Raw genomic sequence first — 22,040 nt, 5'->3', positions numbered from 1 at the left:
ATTTATAGTACATAACACACACTATTTTTTGTTTTGTTTTTCACAACGAACTTTATAATATTATAGAAAAATGGATGGATTTAGTGGATATTTTCTATCTGATTACACATTAAGATTACTCTAATTATCGTTGGTGTAATATAAATAATACATCAGTTTTTTCCTAAAAATATATCTCAAAATTGTAATAAATTAAATTAAGAAATTGTATATTGGTAAGGTGTAAAGACATTAATGCTTTTATCTGTATATATATTTAAGAGTGATTGTGAATTTATGTACAAATGTCCTGTATGCGTTTCCTTACTTTTGATCCTATGAGGTTCAAATTTTCCATGGGACCCTCTTTTGAGCTTGGATAGGGTAAGATGGGGGGGTGTCAATTTTTGGGGAGGTGATATAAGTGGGGCTTATGATATACCCAAAATTAAAAACCGTTTTTGGCACCCCAAGGAGACTAGATAGGAGGTTGAGTTATTTATCAATAAGTGACAGACGTTTCAAAAAAGAAATATACTAATAAATACGTTTTCTAAATTTTTTACAAAATTAAAAAGTTAAAGGCAAAAAAAAAAAAAAAAAAGCAATTTCGTTTATCTCAGGTACGAAAAAAGGAATTCCAAGAAAAATGGGATTAGTGAATTGAATAAGGTTTGTAAAAATTTGTCTGGAGATTTGATTGCACGTAAATTTTCCCAATAAAAATTGATTTTTAAAATATCTGTAATTTTTTCTCTCTTCTTTTTCCATTTTTTCACCAAACGTCAATTTTCAGTTTTTTAAGAAGAAATGCCACAAGATAATGCTTTTTGAAAAAAAAAAAAAACATTGACGAAGCAATGTTGACAGAGTAATTTTAATTTCCAGAACATTTTATTACAAATATTTATAAAATGAACAAGTTATCGAGTGTTATTTTTTCGACAAGAATATTTTTCATAACTTTTTTGTTTTTGCAAGTACGAAAAAAATATTGGTAAGTTATTGTTTCTTTTACAATTCCAATAAATGGTATTAACTATTTTTTTGCAAAATTTTCTTCGTGAATTTCGATTTGGGAATTTTTTCAACTAAATAAAAAATGGACTTCTCATCTATACAATTTTTTAGATGCATATATGTTGGTATGTTATTTGAAGTTCACAATAATTTTTTTTTCTATATTCATAATAATACTTCTAAGATTACAAGAGAGATTATAAGAGTTTGTTTTTTTAGGGGGGGGGGTGACATGATTGATATAGAATCCAAGAGAATTAGAATTCGAGTAACCAGGATCTTTTTCGACCATAACGAACATTCATATTACAATTATTATTATGTAGAATTATTTTCTTAATATTTTTTAATTTTCTCAATTACTTTGACCATTTTCAATGTGATTTCCCTCTCCCTCCTTAGCCTGAGCAACTCCTGGTAGCCTTTAGCTAGTTAATTATAATTAATAGTGATCTTTGTAAGCAGATATATCGTTAAATATAGTTACTATATCTTGATGACCAAATATGAAAATCCAGCGTAGAATGGGCATATTAAAATCAAGAAACCGAAAATCTACAAGGTAACCCAGATAATTTGAAGAATGTTCTAGAGAAGAGAAAAAATAATGCTCATGACGTTTCATCAGATCCGCTATTATCAGCTGTGACAAAAGAGGAAGGAGAAAATGATATAAAGAAGGACATTTTTGGAAATTTCTCCAATGTCGATCCCAAATTCTACCCTGAGTACAACAAGGCCTTACAACAAATTCTCAGGGTTACACAACGTATTTTACGATTATACACGAACGTTCAGGTTTTGAATATAAATGAATCTCTTTAGGAAAGGATTTTCACTGCTCAGGAATTAAATAATAATGGCAATTGCTAAGGAAAGGAAAAATCATTTTTTAAATATTACCAATAACAAATAAACGGGACAGCTAAAATACAAACCGGATTTTAATAATTATTTATGACATTCTCTGAGTGGACAATTTCCCCATCCCTTTGTATAAACCAAAAGGATCTTGATCAAATAAAATAGAATAATAATAGCGATCGATTATGGCAATTGTATTTCATAATATACTTAATAAATATTTGTTTGTAAGTGGGAAATACAAAAAAAATTATGACAGACATTTTAGACTAAAATCAACTTCTTTGGTAATAATTAAATTGTTCGAAATGCTATCCATCGTATGCTAAGCGAAAAAAATATACGAAAATTAAAATGGTAACCTTGACAATTTAAAGAATGTTTGGAAAAAGAGCAGCTCAACTGCCATAACTTTTTATTAGAGTAACTTTGAGCATCCCTGATAGGGATGGAAAGGAAAAAAAACAAAAAGTCGTGCTCCGTACATAGTGAAAACATTTCAAGTAATTACTTCGAAGTCGATCCTAAACTCTAGTCTTAGTTTAACAAAGACTTTTTATCAAAACCTTAATTATAACATCTCAACCAATGTTGTATAGCGAAGAATGGTTACAATATGAAACCATTATCTTGCTCAGTTGTTATCAAGGTACAATGACTTACCAAATGTTCAAATTTGAAGAAAATGAATAAGTCCTGGATTATTAGCGTCCTAAAATGACATTGATTTGAATAAAGATATGGGAAGAGTTGACGATATGGGCCTTTGATACTACAATATTAAATTGCCATGTCCTCTAAATATTGAAATCATTTTAGCCTCTTAATTACAAAATTTTTATTGCCAAAAATCGCATCCAATAGTGTAAGGACGTCAAAGAACAGCTCCTTTGTCATCAGCAAGACAAAAAAAAAAGAAAAAAAGAAGACAAGCCATATAAAAATATATAATTGTGATGGAAATTTCCGAAGTTTGATTAAAAAAACTGAAGGGAGAAGATGTATTGAATACGAAGTAAAAAAAGGAATTAGGAAGAGGATTAGCGAGTTAGTTTTAATGTGTACGTATCATTATTATGGTTGAAGGAGGAATATATTTCTATTTTTTCTAATTATAATTGGCAAAGTGATGGAAGAACTTGAAATGTTGTTTATTGACAGGTTTTACTAAATTCTGAAGTTATCTAAAGCATTAATATAAAATATATGATATGGGTACTTCATAGTATATATATATTATAATCAGATGCAAGTTATTGAATAATTGCAATAGGCATGGAAGCTTATTTCGAAAACAGTCGAACCTTCAAGGGTAAGGCTTTAAGTGACTCAAAAATATATTACTTATGTTAAATAATGTTACTATTGAACGATTATTGTGTTTTTTTTAGAAAAGTATTGCGACTTTTAGCAAATATTTGTCTGCAAAGACTCTTCCTTAATAACTTGGCAAAAAGCGACAAAATTGAATCAAAGATTAAACTTAATTAATTATACGTCCATTAAAAGGAAATTAGACTTCATGGGTGAGATTTTCAGTTACTAAAAAAATAAAACATTTAACGGATTGCTTAGGGGGACCCCCTACAATAGGTCGGCTCACTGGTACGCAAACTTCTCATAAAACACTTTTTCATTGCTCTTTTTTGTTTTTGCTCTACTTATGGTAAACTGGGGAATACTATAGAGATGGAGAACGTACTGTTTTTGGTTACTACCTTAGTAGATCCACGTTTCTTTTATTTTTATTTTATCATTAAAAGTATACTGAAGTTTTTACTAGAGATGATTCATGTATAAATGAGGGAGAGTGGTAAGATTTGAATTATTATGGCAAGTTATTTCTGCATCCGACATTAGGTGAACTCCAAACTCCAGAGCCGCATTTAAAATGTGCAGGGTCCCCATAGTGTAGGGGTAGAAAGCTGCTGGATGTTTTGCGGAGGTTTGGCGGGCATTGGACCTATTGAGCAGTTTTTGTAGTAAGTGCAGCGCGGGGCTCTAGGGTTTCAGCCCCTTTAGTCATTATAATAAATCCCGCTCTGTCATGGTGTCCTTTTATTTACTATCATCAAATGTTTGTAATTATAACTATTTCTGATGATTGAGTCACACTTTACCAGTTATTACATGTTTGTGGAGTCTTATAATATTTTTTAAACTCCGACTCCACAACTCTAAATATACTATACATGATATACAATAATATCAATTTTTCATTTTTAGATCTCACGAACTGCATTGCTGCTGTCCTGGTTTCATTGAATTTGGACCAGAAGATCAAAATATGAAAAATATTTTATCCTATTTGAGTAGATAAACGGAGTTATTCTTTATTTTAGAGAATATAATAGATGCCCTCGATAACTTCAAGCAAAAAAGTAATCATCTTGAATTTATGCTATTTTTTCTTGCTATTACTTCATTCAAAACTCCATATGCCAGTAGATATTCTCCACTAAATCCAGGAATGTCAGTGTTATGGCAAACAACAAGTTCGACTTTCTATTAACAAATAATTTAGTCTGGCTTAATTGTTTTGCCTTCAGAAAAATATCAAAAGAGTCACCAGCAATTTATCAATGGAAGCAGGAATAGAAAAACTCAACATCTGATTATTTGAGTTTTAAAATAGGTATTGGGGTATCAAAACGGATTGATTAATTCTTAGAATTCGATAACAATTTATATCCTAAACCTTAACTTTTAGTAAGTTAATACAATAGAAATTATTCAAATCGGAATAAGATTTGAAAATAATTTTATTTGGGAACATTGTGGAACATTAAACGATGAATATATTAAGTGAATGTCTACTAGTGTATAAAAAAACATGTAGAAAGAGTGGGGTCTCCCTCTCGATAGTACTCCCGTGGTAAACTCAAAGAGAAGAGAGAGGAATAAAAGGAGGGAAAAGGATTTCCAAGAAGTAAATCGGATAGACATACAAGACCAGCTCTATTGATTCTTTCTAACATAGTTTGGATTATTATCATCAATTCGGACATTGACTTTAGTTAGTACTTGTCGACTAAATGAGAAAAAGAATGGAACGCTCGCAATTGAGGCTTTGTGCTACATTTATGGCAAAATATCCAGTCACATAGGGAAGCTTAAGCGTCCTCTTTGTCAATTGATTGTAATGAATCTTCAGCGATGACTTCAAGAATCTTATTGAATTGGCTTTGCTAAAATATACTACAATATCATCCAAAGCATTATTTTATGTCCTTAAAATCATTAGTGATAACATTGATAATGATTTTAATTTAACAATCTTCTAAGCCCCATAAACTTGCGGGCACTATAGTTTCCTCCTCCCATTTGTCTGTAAGCTCCAACCCTCCGCACTAGTTTGTCTGTGCCAATCTTTTCTAGAATGACATACCTTAAATCATTTTTCTTTGACTAAGTATTCTACGATTTTAGGCAAACAATCGTACACAAAGCATTGTTTGTATAGATAGACATTTGCTTTTGTCCATAGCCTCCCCATCATTGTATCAATTTGAAAAATCATACTTCCATCATCAAGACTTATAGCTGGAAATTTTGAAGAATCTCGCTTTTCAATCGCCACGTGAGGTGAACTAACATTGACAATATTCCAACATGCAGTAATATATAGATCCTCATTAAATTCAAGGCTTAAAGAAAGTTTAGAAACACCCAGTTTTCATCCTGATAAAAAAGAAAAACTATAATATTAATGTATTCAAAGAATTCTTGATTCTTATTATCCATTTTCTTGATTTGACTTTGATGCCTAGCTGAAGCAATTGCTCTTTTATACGATATAATATATATCTTCAACGATATAATTTCAATGGCATCTGTATTATATATTTTTCAGCAATAATTCAATACTTGTTTGGGGAATCCAGTTAATTTTTTAATTATTTAATCGTATGAAGACAGGGATCCCGAATCCTGTCGCTGTCTCTACAAAATAAATGACTGAATGAGGGATACATTTGATGAATGGGGAGTCTTGACTATAATGCCACCATATGAAAATAAGAGGGGCTTCCCTCTTGAATTAGATCTTCTACTCATCAAATGAATTGTTTTTCATGTAAAAGACTTGGACGTTAAATTTGACTTATTGAATCCCTCCGTTGTATGAGGACTCTGAAGAAGAATCCATCCTCATTTCAAGGTGAAATTAAGATACAGGACTCGCCTATACTTTCCAGTCTTCCTACGGGTAATTTTCTCCAGCATTTTAGGGTAAGAACAACAATATAAGAGTTTCCAATGCCCAAAGGAAAAACACAATTATATCGGTAAAATATAACTTCACAAGAATAAAATGGGATTGCACCTGTCTGATTATTATTATTTTTTGTCTCTTGTCATTTTCTTCTGGTATTGCTTGGGTACATCCATGGTTAATAGAAATAACTTCTTTTTTTTTTGTTAAACGTGTCAAGTGTTCTTATTATTTAAAATAACATATCTAAGGACATAGCCCGTTTTGAAACTAGTTTTTTTTTTTGTGTGTGTCTTTTTAGTCGTTAAACAAATCTTGTTTTGGAAAATCCTTTAATATCTGGAAGACGTAGGATCTTGGACTGTAAAATCTGCATTTCTGGACCTGTTGTCTCTCTTCTTCCACTTATTCATCTTAACTGCCTCTGGGTAAGGTTGAATGAACATTTTATTCACAATTAGTTCCGCGTTCCCTATGCTATGGTTTTGGCTAGGCATCTTTTTCTACACAAAAACTGCATGGACGTGTGTCTCCGTTTGCAAGCACTTAAAAATAACTTTGCCACAAAAATTGAAGGTCGCAATGGTCAAATGGAATCTGTATGCATGAGGATAAAAGATATTGCAAACTTTGACCTTGATATCAGGAAAAAATTCAAAATTACTGGAGTAAACACGTTTAAGAGGGTTGATGATAAAAAAAACACTTGAGGATTAGATAGGAAGATTTTCTGAACTTATTAATTCGTACCCAGAATCTAACCCAGATGATAGTGAAGCTGAAAAAAAGTTCAGAAACTACCAGTCTCTTTGGAAATTATCCAACTACATCTTTGAGTTTATTGGAGACCCGTCGAATATAACTCAAATTATTCCTGTTAATGGCAACTTGGTTAACTTAAGGTTTAATGGAGTCCGCTAGCAGTGTCAAAAATGCTTCAATTTTGGTCATTTTAGGATTAATTGCTACGGCAAAAGGAGTTAGATTTTGGAATATATACCTGTTTTCATTCAAACGTCTACTAGCCTCCGGGAAAGAGCCAATAAGGAAATTACTACAACTACTAGTAAAAATGCTAATAATCCAAATGAAAGTGTCCTTATATCTTTAGAAACACTCACGGAGGTTGACAGCAACTGTGTTAATGCAATTGATGAAGAAACTGAGGCTCAAGTATCCTACTATTCAGATATTCACACTGAATTACCTGATAAAGCAGCTGAATTAATGATTACGTAAGTGTGACTCAAGATGAGTACGAAGGGGAATTATTATCTCAAGGTAGGATCAAGGAGATAGAACAACTTATTCCAATTAATAAGTACCAAAGTAAAAATTTGGATTCTCCACGCTTAGAGAAATTCAGTACGAGTTCGCCAGAGGAATTAGAAATTAATAAAGAAATTGAAGTTGCAATATTGAAAGACCAACCAAAAGGAATATTTCATCAAGAAAATCAAGAAAACCAACTTGATATTTCTGAAGAAAATATTATTTTGTGTAGATCAAGATTTGCCTCCAATACAAAAAGACTTGCTTCAAAATCTCAAATGGCAACAGAAGGTAATGAGCAACCTCAAAAGCTATTTAGAAAATTATGATCTCTTTTTTATCTTTAAATTACAATTCCTTTCAGAGTTTGGGGAGAAAAAACATTGATTAGATTATTAAATTTGTTAGTAACTCCTAATATTATTATATTATTTGAAATGATGTGCAGTTTAGAGAATCACTTTGCTTGCCAGAATATTACTCTTCATTTTCTGCGTTTCATAGGTCTCTCTTACATCCAAAAAGAGGTGTTTCACTATTGATTAAAAAAACTACACCCAAAAATCGAATACCCTTGTTCTATTGGAAATCTAATCAAAGTTTAACTTATTAATCATACTTAAGAATGATATGGAATCAAATTATCCTAAATTAGATTGCAAGGAGATGTTGTCTTTTTACTCCAATATGTATCGACTGCTAACATACATCAATATGTGTGAGATACAATTTAAGAAATGCTACTTTCTGTTAAGACTTCCAATGTAGGTCTGATTAAGAACTTTCACTATCAAATGAAGATAACAAAATAGTTAAGGGTCATCTTTCAATAGAAGAAATTATAAGTGCTATTGATAAAAATGCAAAATTAAATAAAGCTCCTGGTCCATCCAGTTTTACCTTTGAATTTAATAAGAAATATATTGCTCCGATTTTGTTCTTCTATTATGAAAAGGTTCTTAGTGTAGGTATTTTCCCTGACTTCGTTTCAGAGGGCATTGCTTCGAAACAAAAAAAGTACTCTTGTTATGCAAAATTACTTGTACAAAAAATTTTCATTTGTCGTCTCTAATCACATAAAAACGTTATAAGTAAAATTATACATGGATTATACATAACAAGATCATGGATAGTATACCTTTTACACTACAGACTCTTGTGAAGTCTAACAGTGACTTAACAGTGATGGCAGTGGGTTTAGCCAAGGCCTTTGATACTTTATCTCATAAGTACATAATAAAAACACTATACCGAAAAGGGTTTAGTGATTAAATAAAACGAATGGTTGCAGTTATCTTAGCACATACATGTACAATGATTAAATACAAAAACGAATACGAATATTTTTCGAACAACAGGGATGTTGTCAGGGAGATACTCTGTAGCCAATTCTTTTTGTTATATGCCTTGATGGGTTAATACAAGAAATAGATCACAGAGAGTGAATAAAAGGCTTTCATTTGCCAGACACCAATTTAAAGTGTTTATGTTACGCATACGATTTAAAACGTTTGAGGTATTTATTCATTCTCTAAATTATCTGGTCTGTGGTTAAATGAAGAGAAAGCTTAAATTATTAGCCCTTATAACGGGTTACTTGGAAATACTCGGCCTCATTTGAAATAAAAACCAAATTTACAACATTTGGGATCTTGGATAGGTGAAGGAAATTGAGAAATTAATAGGAAAGAGGTTCGTAAGAGAATTAGGAAAACAACTTCTTACTTCTCTTCATTCAAATTAAAAGTATGGGATAAGATCATTGGGCATAGAATATTAATGTTATTCCTAAAGTAACACACTTCCTCCGTGTTATACCTTTCAACAACAGTAACGATAGGGAAATATTATGTCTAGAGAATATTCTTATTTAAAAATAGTAAGAAAAAAAAAACATAAACCACCAAAGAGTCCATAGCACATAGAAAAACGAAATCCATCACATCCATTTCCCTGAAGTTCAAAGGAAATCTCTGAATTTAAATTGGTTTAAAAGTTATGGGAATATGCCTACTAATGGAAAATAAAATTAAATGAATTTTTTTAAAGCTAAACCACGTGGAATTGCAGCAAAGCCCACATTTAGGACTTTTGGATATTTTTATAGTACAATCATTTTACTCAAATCGTTTTAAAAAATATTTGTGAAGGTGCTAATGAAGTAGTAAAAAGTTTGAATTATCTTTACAATGGAAGATGCTAACTAGAGGTTACATTAACAAAAATCTGATGTCGACCATAAACTCCGATATTGCTGCGGATGTTAGCTTGACAGATTATTTAATAAATAAAATGCCTTGTGCCTTTTATTCATCTATTTTTGGAACAAAATATTCAGTAAAATGTCCTCTCGTCCCTTTTAGACTGAAATCATGTTATACAAGTAGTTCTTACTTGAGAAAACGTACCTACACATAAACTTTAATACCATTTAACACATATTTGGAGATACACAGCGTTAAAAAACGTAGACAAGAAAGCCTTAAGATTACCAATAGGTTTTTTTACGTCGTGCGAAATATGGTTTAAATACAGAATACTATCCCGGACTCTCAAATTGCTTCCAGGTATCTTAATGACGAACGGGGAATTTGATTCTTCTGTCAATGTTCAAAATAAATAACCGATCATATTTTGTGGGAATGGCAATCTTTATCTAAAATTTATGGGGACGCTATTAAAATGGTTATTATATTATTCAATATACAACTGGATGAAGAAGATTTCCTATCTACATCAAATATAGAAAAAAGGAGTTGACGCAATTATTATTAAAACGCAATATATAGTCAATAAATTACGTACAGTAAAAGAAAACAACCTCGATGGAATTTTACATATTGTTAATTTTTATACGAATGTTTTATTGAAGATTTAAACTCTCTTTTTTTTAGTTCATATTATAAGATTGTATATGTTTAAATGAATGTCAATAAAGGCTAATAATAAAAAAGGTAAACAGAAATTCAAGGTTATACCATAACGCGTGTACGACTGATGTTTAACATCGACCACACTTTTCAACATTGACGTGAATGTGTAGAAGGGGTAACGTCATAGACTATGATTAGTTGCGGGTTTCGTCAAAATCAGCCTGTCTTGCCCAGGAGTCGGTACAATACATCAAATTGAAAATTCTAGCTAGCCCGATTACATGATGGTCTAACCTAGTATTTCTATTAGCCTTGGGCATACCTATATGATCCTATAGTCTAAATCCAGGGAGGGACAGAGGGTGTGTATATAATAGGGAGAGGAAGGAAATTGAAAAGAGTGAATGACTATTAGAGTGAAGGCCTTGAAATAATTTTTGAAGGAACCAGCGTATATTGTTGACATAGCGGTATACATATTTATTTCATTTTCTTTTTTTTTAGTAGCCCTGATTGAACTCACATAAGAAAAAATGACTTTATTGGTAACCTAATGTAAATAAGAAGGATATGTAGCTCCTAAAATTTTAATAATTTATACTTATTATTGCTAAAATTTGAGTGATTTTTCCATCAATATTTTTGAAAGGAAATTTTTCCCAAAAAAAACATAAAATTGTAGTAAAATTATAGTGTGTAGTATGGGCTACAATTTAATATTGAAATGCAAATTTCCGATATTGTATTAGAAACATAAAAGTTGAGAACGGAAAACTACAATACACTTGTTTGACCCTTCCCAACCCAATATCTTATTTTATTATATTTAATAAATGGAAAAAATGATAATTTTTCTCTATGATAATTAAATAATAATACTTTAACTAATGATTACTTATTGCGATATTACCAGCTCAAAATTAAAATTAATTAATAAACAATAAATTCCTTAGAGTTTTGAAAAACATTCCTCATTTGAACAGATTAATTAGTTAGCAATAACTACCAATTGAGTTACATGTATTTTATTGTTCTAGGTAATTTTGTCCCTAACATTTTCGCCAACTACATTTTTTCCGCTTGTAATTTTTCCTTGAGGAGATATTGTCGCATGACATCTTTGCCGCCTTTTTATGTTTTTCTACTATCGGTTCGAACTTTACTATTGTATATCGATCAGATTAATTATATACCTAGACGAAGAAGAAAAAAGGAATAATAATAAATAAGTAATCTGTAATCTTGTGCGGTTTATATATTTAATATTATTAGGAGAAAGAGTAAGGAATCACGGATCTGGGATGTTGAGTCTATTTCGAAAAGACTCATTGACTTGTGGTATGTTAATTAATCTAAGTCGTGGCCTTAGTTGAGGCTTGAAGAAATGGAAAAACTCCATCGATAAAAAGAAAGGAATATTTATTGATGAATCATAGCCGTTGTCCTAAGATATTTCATGAAGGTGCATCTCTTTTCTTGGATTAATCTCACTTGACCTTAGTCTTATCCCGTTGTGTAATTTATTCTATTAAAACTAGTTCAGACTCCAGCTCGATTTCACTCTCCAACTAGAAATCACCAAAAAATATTTTTTCTATCTAATAATCACGTTACATACAAAAAAAAGTAGTTATTATGTGTAATTCAGAAAACTAATAACTTCAATACCTAAATTATTATTATATATTTTTGTTTTACCATATTAATTTATATCTTTTATTACTTTTTACAAAGTAGACCATTTTTCCCTTTTTAACTTCACTATCCTAATGACAGGTTAATGAATCATAGTAGTGGCCTTAGTTGAGGCTTGAAGAAATGGAAGAAACTCTATCGATAGAAAGAAAGGATTATTTATTGATGAATCATGAAAGATGGTAGGTAGCCTCATATTTCTCTATCGTATCTACTGTTACTGTCAATGGAAATTAAATAGCTCACGAAGGTGCATCTCTTTGCTTGAATCCCTCTCACATAGCCCCAGTATTATCCCATTGTGTAATATATATTTTATTTATATTAGTTATTACGATATTACTACTGATTCGTTCATTCTTTGTATACTCCGCCTTGACTTTCTTCTCAAGCTGGAAATAACCAAAGAATCTTATCAGGACAAACTACTTTAAAATATTTCTATCCCAGATGGTCGGTAAAATTATCATGCTCGACTATATCTTAATCAGTGAACTCCTTTTATATTTCCTGAATTTTCTATATCACTCTTCAGAAGCATTTTTTCCCATCTTGGAACTCAGTATCCTTCGATCATGCTGAATCAAGGGGGTTATTTTGTCAACTTTATTTGGATCATTGTTTATTTGAAAAGAAATACAACATTTTATCTCTTTTTTATTTATGTATCATCTACATAGTTTATATTGTCTTAAGTTTTGTTATGTTTTTATTCTCAAGTCATTAATTATCACTCATATAAATTAAATATTTAAATAAAAGGATTTTATATCCTTCATTTTCTCAAATAACGATTACATATATATACTGTTTTAATGATTAAAATAAAAAAACACATAACGTACATAAACATAACTGATACTAAAATTTGTTAAGATTTAAGGCAATGTTTTTCTCTATTTTTTCCATTGTATTGTAATTTAATACATGGTGTTGGAGGCTTCCACTTATGTCTTTGCACATTTCCTATCATCAAGTACTATCACCTGTTTCTATATCTACTTTTTAGCAATTAATTCTTCTTTTCTTAAATAATTAATTAATTTCCACAAATTTGAGTGAATACATGTAATTGTAATGCCCCATTTTTTAAATAATAAATAATATATGAGAGCAGATTATGTGTATTTCTACAAAAGTTGCTTTTTTCAAAAAAGTCTATTTGATTTTATTGTATTTTTTTTTTTTTTTTATATGTTATTAAAGAAACTAATTTCACCTAGAAAAATCATTTAGTAATTATGCAATTCTACACTTTTAATTTTATGCTCTTTAAATTTTGAGTTATGTCGACTTTTTTTGTAGCTCAAAATGATTTGTTATAAGTGTTACCTATATGTAACATAAGTGCAAGTTCAAGCCTAAAGTTTATGAAACTAAAGTAGAACGGATGTCTTGTGCCTCCAAATTCCTTGCTAGGTGGATTTTTGGTGGATGTTTTCTGCTACAGTAGATTATCAAAGAGCAAGATAATAACGTGAAATATTGAAATCAAAATGTGAAAACGGTCACTATTTCAGCAACTTCTTGGATATTATTCGTACAAATGTTTAATTTGTTCGTCAAAAGTCAACCCTTGGAAATTAATAGGTAAAGTACATTGGTCAAAGAAAAGAGCCTTTTAAAAAATATAAGCCACAAAATTAATAGTTTTACTCAAATTAAAAGTGAATATTTATTTAGTTTCTTACAGTTACATATATATATATAAATAATATGGTCAAATATAATAATAATTTAAGTAAGTTCTTAAATTGGTCAGTATTCTGAAATACACATAATAAGTACAATTTTTTGTATGTAGCATGATAATTATTCTCAAATAAAATAGGCCTGTAAAAATTATAAAATCTAATGTTTTTTGAATAATAATAAAAACATAATCCTAACACAAATCCATAAATGGAGGAAACAATTATTATTTAGTTAAGACTTTATCGAACACTCCTTTAGTCAATCATCCATCAGTATCACTCTTAGGTCAAGAAATAATTCATAAATTGATAAAAGTATATATTATCATTTGAGACTTGAAAGATCACGATATAAAATAATATGACCTCTTCCATTTCTTTGTGTCAGTCCTTGGTCACTAAAAAGCATACTCTAAGGATTGAACTTTTTTACTATCATCATGTAAAATATTAAATAAGGATGAGAGCCAGTCGAACCTCGTTTAGGAGTCCTTAACGAATAAAGAGGCAAGGAGACAAATATATGGATTCCTTTTGGCAAAAGAACGTTGTTCATGAATACATGAGTTAGATTCACAAATACACAAATCTTTTATCAAATCAGGCAGTTTTTAATTCTATGTAGATATACTAAAGATTGTTTATGTCACCCTATGTATTTTCTGAAAAGACGTGCACTTTCTATGTATATAGTGCTCCAGACTACATTCCTTTAATTCTATGGATGGATTTTTTCCCATTTCTTCAAACCTCAACTAAGGCCTTAACTATGGTTCATTAACGTGCTACAAGTCAATGAGTCCTTTCGAAATAGACTCAATTTCCCAGGTCCATGATTCCTTATTCCTTCTCCTTATAATATTAAATTAATAAACAGCATAAGATTACGGATTACTTCTTTATTATTATTCCTTTAATCTTCTTCTAATCTATTTAATTAATCTGATCGAAATAAAACTGTAAAGTTCGAACCAATAATACAAAACACAAAACGGCGGCGATGATGTCATGCAACAAAATCTCCTCGAGGAAAAATTATCAGCGTAAAAAATGTAAAGGGGGGAGGAATGTTAGCGACAAAAATACCGGTCACAGTATTTATATTATAACTTAATTCATTTTTGGTAAATAAACCTTGTACTATGTTAATCAGAATAGAGAAAGTTAATTTTTTTTATATTTAAGAAAAAAAAATGATCATAATGAATTTGTTTCAAAAAATAAAATTCCAAAATATATCCTTTCCACGTTGAGTTTTACTCAAGGATGACAATACTCATTCTTATGGAAAGATAATATGAGATGGAGTTGGTTTTAATAATTATTTCCTCCGACACCCGAATAATATTTGCTTTTTAACCTTTATATGAAGTTTTCTCAAGATTGGATGATCGTATATAAAATGAAGCACATTTATCAAATCACCATAAAGTTTTTGTTCAGAGTCTACAACTTTTATTGCAGTTAATAATTTTTTTCTTACTCAAAAGTTTTTCTCAAACCTAAAAAAGGTTTAAAATATATTTAACAGTTTGTTTAGGGGAACTGCTGACTCCGGAGAAAAGTTAAATTTATCCACTGCTGCTTCCCCGAGCATCAAACAACCCTTATAATATCTCATAATACACCCCAGCCCCATAATGTAATAATATTTACATTAATTTTTTAAATTGAAAGTATTCCAATGTAAGACTTTGAGCTCACTCCAGTGTTTAAAAATTGTTTTTCATTTCATTTATCAATGTTTTTATATATGACAACAAAAGAGTATACAAACTTTTCCTTTGTTTTTATTAAAACGTTAAAGATGAAAATATCAAACAGATTTCTTGTTTCACAACCCGTGGTTGGGGCCAATTATAGTAAAAGGTGATAATTTTAGTAAGAATAGAAAAGCGTGCGAGGAGGAAGGAATAAATACGCAAGGCATCATTGTTTTAATAGTATTCATATTCTTCTATCAAAAACGTTATCATTCCCGCCTTTATTATTCAATATTAATATAATATTAGATGCTGATAGTTGATAGAGAACTGAATAAAATGCCTAAAATAACGTCGCCTTCTGTCTAGATTTATGAAAATGGAGGCACAGGAATTTGGAATATACTTACCGGATGAGAAACAGATGGCTTGTCAGATTTATCGATATAAATGTGCCTTTAGTACCCTGTCTAGAATTGCACGCCTCTCATTATCCTCATCTCATATCAAGAGCATGGATATTCATCTAAAAAAATCAAGTTAATGATGAATACATCAAGTCAGACTTTAACTCTGATCTCACAAAGATGCTTATACCCTTATACATTGGTAATCATCTACGTTCAAAAAACTTATGGAGAAATACACGGGTATATCCGTCTCTTCCCGATGAACCATCATTCAATTAATGGAGGATGTTGGTACTGATGTCTAACAGTAAGTATTCAATTTTTTTTAATCTAACCATAAAATATGATTCTACTTTAGCTAAATATATCTAGAATTATGATACACATCTCATTAAATGGCAAAAACAACTGCTTAAATGGGCACAACAACGGGGGTAGTAGCTTTGGATGGTTCGCAATTAGTTTGTCTGGGACTAGTTTCCTCACTTAAAGACTTGGGTATGATAATTAGGTTTTCCAATATTACATAGTCAATAAATATTACTTTTTTTATCACTTAAGGATTAGCTATGGTTGATAGGCTCCAAGAAATTGTGTTCAGAAAACTCATAAAAGCCAAAAAGAACTGCTTAAATATCACAACAACGGGGGTAGTTGCATATTAATTAGCAATTGTGTATATCCTTCATGATAATAGTATGTTGTTATATAAGCATAAATAACGGAGAAAATATCTTTTTTTGATGCTCTTAATAGGGAGTAATATTGCCGGACATTACTACATAATTAGCTTTTGCTCTAAATCTTTAAGATGGATTTATTTCTAACATTTTTTTATTAGTATATTTATTGTCTAATTTTATTATTTTGACATTTACTTTATTATTAATACTTAGTTAGATCTCATCGGTAGAGATATATCTATCCTGTGCACAATTTTTATATCAACTTCCACATGAAGAAGAGGTGTGATTATCTTTTTAATTAAACTCCACGTCTCGCTTGTGTTTTGCAACCTAAAGTTATGATATATTTAACTGGATTCCGATGTCAGAACAAGAAAATATAATTTGGATCAATCTATTATTTCAATATTCTGTATATATAATTTATTGTTATTAGTTATATGATTCCAATTGTTTAATTTTGTATATTTAACATAAATGTATGATGGTATGTTTTTTAGTATATAGATTATATTTAATTAAAGTCTTCTTTTTTTAAACTTGGAACTTCAAACATATTTCGAAATACTCTACTTTGTCGTTTCATTAACTATTATTCCGAGAATAAGGTTAATAATGAATTACAATTTCATGTAGTGTGACGTATTCAAATCTACTGTAACGGATAAGAATCGTTTAAGTCAATTATACGTGGTATATCTACATTAAACATTTTGCTAATAAATACTTTCGTTAGATGATAATCAAATCAGTATTTTAAACAATGATACCATATTTCTTTTTCCAGCCTTCTCCTTGCACGCGTTTTTCTCTACAATATTATCAACTTTAATTATAGTATATTAGAAGGGTTCTTCGACCTTAGAAACATGGCAGTGGTGGAGCTTAAACTACCTTGGGGCCATCTCTTCACTTGTACAAATTGAGAGCTGGGGTGTATTTTGGGACAATATAATACCTGCATATTATAATGTTATTCAGTTAAATAATTTATTATATTATATAACAGAATAATTTAAAAAAAAGGAAAAACACCCTCATTAACGTCAAGAGGTACCTATTTAGCCTTCTTTAAGGACTGAAAAATGGGATTGAATTGCACAACGGTCCTCGATCCTAGATAAGAACCGATACAACACTACCCACAATCATATTGCTTACAACGATAATGCTTCACGATGATATTACTCTTAACGTTACTGTCTAACAATCATCATGTACAGAATGATATTACTCCAAAGATTTTTTCCGCAACCTTTTTTAATAAAATCATTTTACGGTGAACCAGTGGTAGGTTATATTTTGTACAATCCTAGTTATTTACCACTTCTACTAAGTCTATAGGATGGATATATTTTGATTTACAAGTGATTTGAAAATAATATCCTATGATCCTCAACAGAAGCATTTTGGACATATTAAAAACCTAACAATTGGAGGGATGCAGCTTAGCTGTCAAGACGTTTAATTATATCAGCTACAAGCATCTGTCACAATGGGATAGGGGCAAATGGAAATAAACTGGAATATAATTGATTATCATCAATGATGCATTTAACATGTTCCACCGGTATTTAAAAATAAAAGAAACCGAAAATGAACATGGTATTCCTGACAATTTAAGGAATAATTATAAAATTAATTAGCTGCAAGAAGCTATGAGATTAAGGAAATAAACGAAAACCCCACTCCGTATCTAGAAATGATATAGGCAGGAATTACTGCGGTGTCGATCCTCAATTCTACTCTGAGTCTAAAAAGACTTACATTTATAACTCATACAGGTTACTCTACGTCATTCCTGAGCAAACGCATTCGTGTTTACACTATATAGTTTATCAATACCTATGTTCCCTATTCCAGAATGAAATAATAAAAAGAACAACTTTAGAAAATAAAAACAAATATATATTCAGTTTGCAACTTGCAAAAAGCCGGCCCCTTTTCAATAATAGTATTATTTTCATCTAAAGAATTAAACAAGTAGCAAAACACGACTTTTAGCCTGAGAAGATAGTATTCCCAGTATTTTTCATATTTTTTTGGTAGATACTGTTTTTCCTATTAATTCATTCATTTATTAATACTGTATACGGTAACACGTATTTTTTCGTTTATCAATATCTTATATTATATCATATTCTAGTCTTTAAAAAGTTAAATATTTAGTTAATTATAATACTAAAATTATTTTCAAAAAATAAGGAGACTGGTTGTTAATTTCATTAAGTCTGAACTTCATATAAGTGGTAGCATATATCATGATGATCTGTTATTCCGGCCCTATACTCGCAAGTTAGCCTCCTTAAACTTATGTGCCTTGGTTAACAAGCCAGACAATAGAATGCTTAGTTATGTTGTGGAAATTGTGAGCTTTGCAATTTGATCTTAATAAAGTGGAATAGAATTGTAATATATTCTGAATTCAATATCGGCCTCTTCTATAGCTTCGTCTCTCAGGTTCCATCATTATCTGTCACATGTAGTCCCTGGATCTATTTGCCATCTTTTCCGGCTAAAGAAACGAGCATTAACTATGCAGACCAGTATTGAGCTGTACTAACTTCCAATTTAACTCCGAATGAATTTCCATCAATTTCTCCATCTCCACAGAGACACCAACAAATTATTGCATGAAGGATTTAGAGATGGAGCCTTGAATTTTGAAGCCATGTCAGAGAAGAAAAAAAACAGTTCATCCTCTTCAAGTACCTCCTCGTGAGTTTTAGAATTGAACTACTCCATAACATGAAAATCATGTAGACTAATATTACAGTAGGTATCATTCGACAGTTGGAAAGCAAAGCCATAAAGTACTTGTTCGGGTCAATTTACTAGCAGTCATTCTCTAAAATTACTCTTGATATGGTCAAAAAGTTCATCCGCTCCCTTAAAGGACAAGTTGTAGAGCTCTCAAAGGCGACCATTCTCGGAAGACTCCCATACATTCATCTTATCATCTAATATAATTTATTACTAAAATAACTAAACTATACTTAATAGTTACTTATTAATACTAGAATTAGAATATATTCAGTATTCTACTTTCTACACTAGTTACGCAAATCTATTAATACACGAGTGCATTCTAGTTTATAGCTAGAGTAATTATTATGGGAGTAATAACCAGATAATGCCCCGGCAGGAAAAAAATCCAAACAAGACAGTTTTCACCTGTTTATTATTTTCGAGCTCGTTTTGTTACTTACTTTAAAGCTTTAATGATGACAACAGTGTCAATAGAATTCGCCTCAGGACGTGTCTGCCCTGTATGTATTCTGCCTTATGAAGTTTTCGCCTTGTCATGCTTTTACCTTCTGCTGTTTTTGCCTTGTACAGTTTTACTTTGACATTTTTTTGCCTTCTATAATAATAAAGGGAATGCTACTTCTTCTTAGTTATATAGGTATGGTAGTGGAATTTTAACGTTGTATCCGGCTTTGAGAAATTAGAAATAAAAGAGTAAACAAGCTAGACAATCACAATTATTCAAACCATAATACGTAGGTTTCAAGGTATTTGGAAGTAATCACAGAAAGTACTAGTACATGGGTCCATTGCGAATAATCATTGGCAGTCATATGCATTCATTTTCTTCTGCAAAAGGCAATGAAGATATTTGGTAATCTCAACTTACATCAAGGATTTACTAGATTTATAAATGAAGATGGGGACCTCGTCCATGAAAGTATATATTATTTTATGAATATGATATATCTACATACTTTATTAATTTATCATAATTATAGACTGTATTGTGCTCGCCTCGAACCTTTACTAGTGCTTCCCTCTGTGTCTCGGTAGTAAATTAATTTTCAATCTTTTTTGTTCATATCTTATGCACACTGTGTGACTCTACGTGTGAACTAATTCATTTATATGTGGTAATTAACTATATTCCTATGGAAAAAAAAAATAGTTATAAAGTTTTTATCTTCAATGGACGTATTTGTGATCTTTCAAACCATTTGAAAATTACATATTTAAATTGAATTAATTTATTTGTATTGTTTTATCTACTGCTAAATCAATGTAGAAAAATGGACACTCTCAAATGAACTGACAATATCAACAAGACTTTTTGTGTCACACTCATATTTTGAGTGAAATGATAAAATATAAAGACAAACGTACAGAACGCTAAACCCCAACACTAAATTAATATGAATTGATTCCACGATTTATAGTTAATATCAGGATTAAAATATTGGTGATACAATATATAAACTGTTTTGTTATGTTATACTGTTGGCTTGTGTCAGTTATCAGGAACTAAATATTTTTTTGTTTTTTTGAGCCTATGTCTGACCCAGATTCAAATTTATGTATTACTATTAGCTATTTCCAAAAGAAATATAATTACTATATACATTGAAAAGAAGTTTGTGGTCATACCTCCCTATGGCCCCACTGTTGGCGAGGACCCTGTAGTACAAATTACTTCAGGAGTCATCTAATATATATAATTTATTAATGTATAGGTAAATGTCAAAAAAAAAAAACGGGCAGAAAATGAAAATAAATTTTTATAATAAAAATCCTCCCTAATGCTATTTTCACGATGCAGATGAAAAGTTTAAAGAGTGTATAGTTTTGATAATTATAATTAGAACATCACATCACTATATTAATTGTGTCACTACATATGTAAATAATAGCAGTGATATTCATACATTATACTACAAGGCACAGTCGGAAAAGAAGAAAATTATTTATAAGAATAAAAATTCCGAGATTTTGTGGGATTGTTTAATTAGGAATTAAATAACAATAATAATGGTTAGAAAAGACGAGAAGAATGCAAATCTGGGCGAACAAATATACAAACCTATCTAGACTATTGATTGGAAGATTGGACAAGGATGCAATCACCTAGCAATGTATATAGCAAGTGTTAGTGAAATGAATAATAAGGTTACAGGTATCCCAATTAAAGCTCACACTATCATAGCTAAATTAGCTTTTTATGAGCATGGACTCAGTGAGGCTGACTCTCAATTAAATAAATGCAAGTACCTTGTAAAATGGAAATTTAAGGAATTCTTGAATCAGTTGAGAAACCTATAGAATGGATAAGAACCATGCATATCGTTCCTAAGAAGACTCCGGGTGAGATGAGAATTGAAAGATTTATAGACAATTTAACATATGTGTAGATAGAATATTTCACCCTTTTCATATACCAAACCAAAGACCAAATGCTATTTTTTCAAGGGCACACTCATCCCTCTGGATGTATCAAAAGCTACTGGTGAGTTCCTTTGGATGAAAAGAGCAAGCTTTAACCACATTTCTAACTTCTTGTGGAAGAAACCAATTTACAAGAGATCCACGGGTTTAAACGCTTCAAGAGACGAATATTGGCCCATAGGTGACTCTGCAATGAGTGGTATGAAAATATTCATATAATAGTTGATGATATTTTGGGATATGGAGAGACATGGGAATAATTCAAGGACATCTTGGACAAAGTTATAAAGAGATGTAAAGAAAATAGGATGAGGTTGAATCCAAATGAGATATAAATTTGAGAAGAAGTCAAATTTACGGGTCTCATACTAGGAAAAAACGGCGTTAAAGCGGATCCTTGTAAAATTGAAGCAATAATTAAATTCCCTGAACCTATGAATA

General features: G+C 30.6%; 1 protein-coding gene and 1 long non-coding RNA gene across 14 annotated transcripts in view; one reads left to right on the top strand and one right to left on the bottom strand.

Annotated features, from left to right (window-relative positions):
• Positions 1-22,040, bottom strand: part of LOC121127193 (uncharacterized) — a 101,935-nt gene that overhangs the window by 74,002 nt on the left and 5,893 nt on the right. The gene's annotated exons all lie outside the window — the stretch shown is intronic.
• LOC139906784 (uncharacterized) lies at positions 100-20,936 on the top strand. The gene is made up of 3 exons (XR_011782729.1): positions 100-16,030; positions 16,096-16,221; positions 16,285-20,936. It is a non-coding gene; the product is annotated as an uncharacterized lncRNA (long non-coding RNA).

This window comes from Lepeophtheirus salmonis, chromosome 12 (genome assembly GCF_016086655.4).
Source record: "Lepeophtheirus salmonis chromosome 12, UVic_Lsal_1.4, whole genome shotgun sequence".
NCBI classification, from domain to species: Eukaryota; Metazoa; Arthropoda; class Copepoda; order Siphonostomatoida; family Caligidae; genus Lepeophtheirus; species Lepeophtheirus salmonis.
This window is presented reverse-complemented; position numbering and strand designations above follow the sequence as displayed.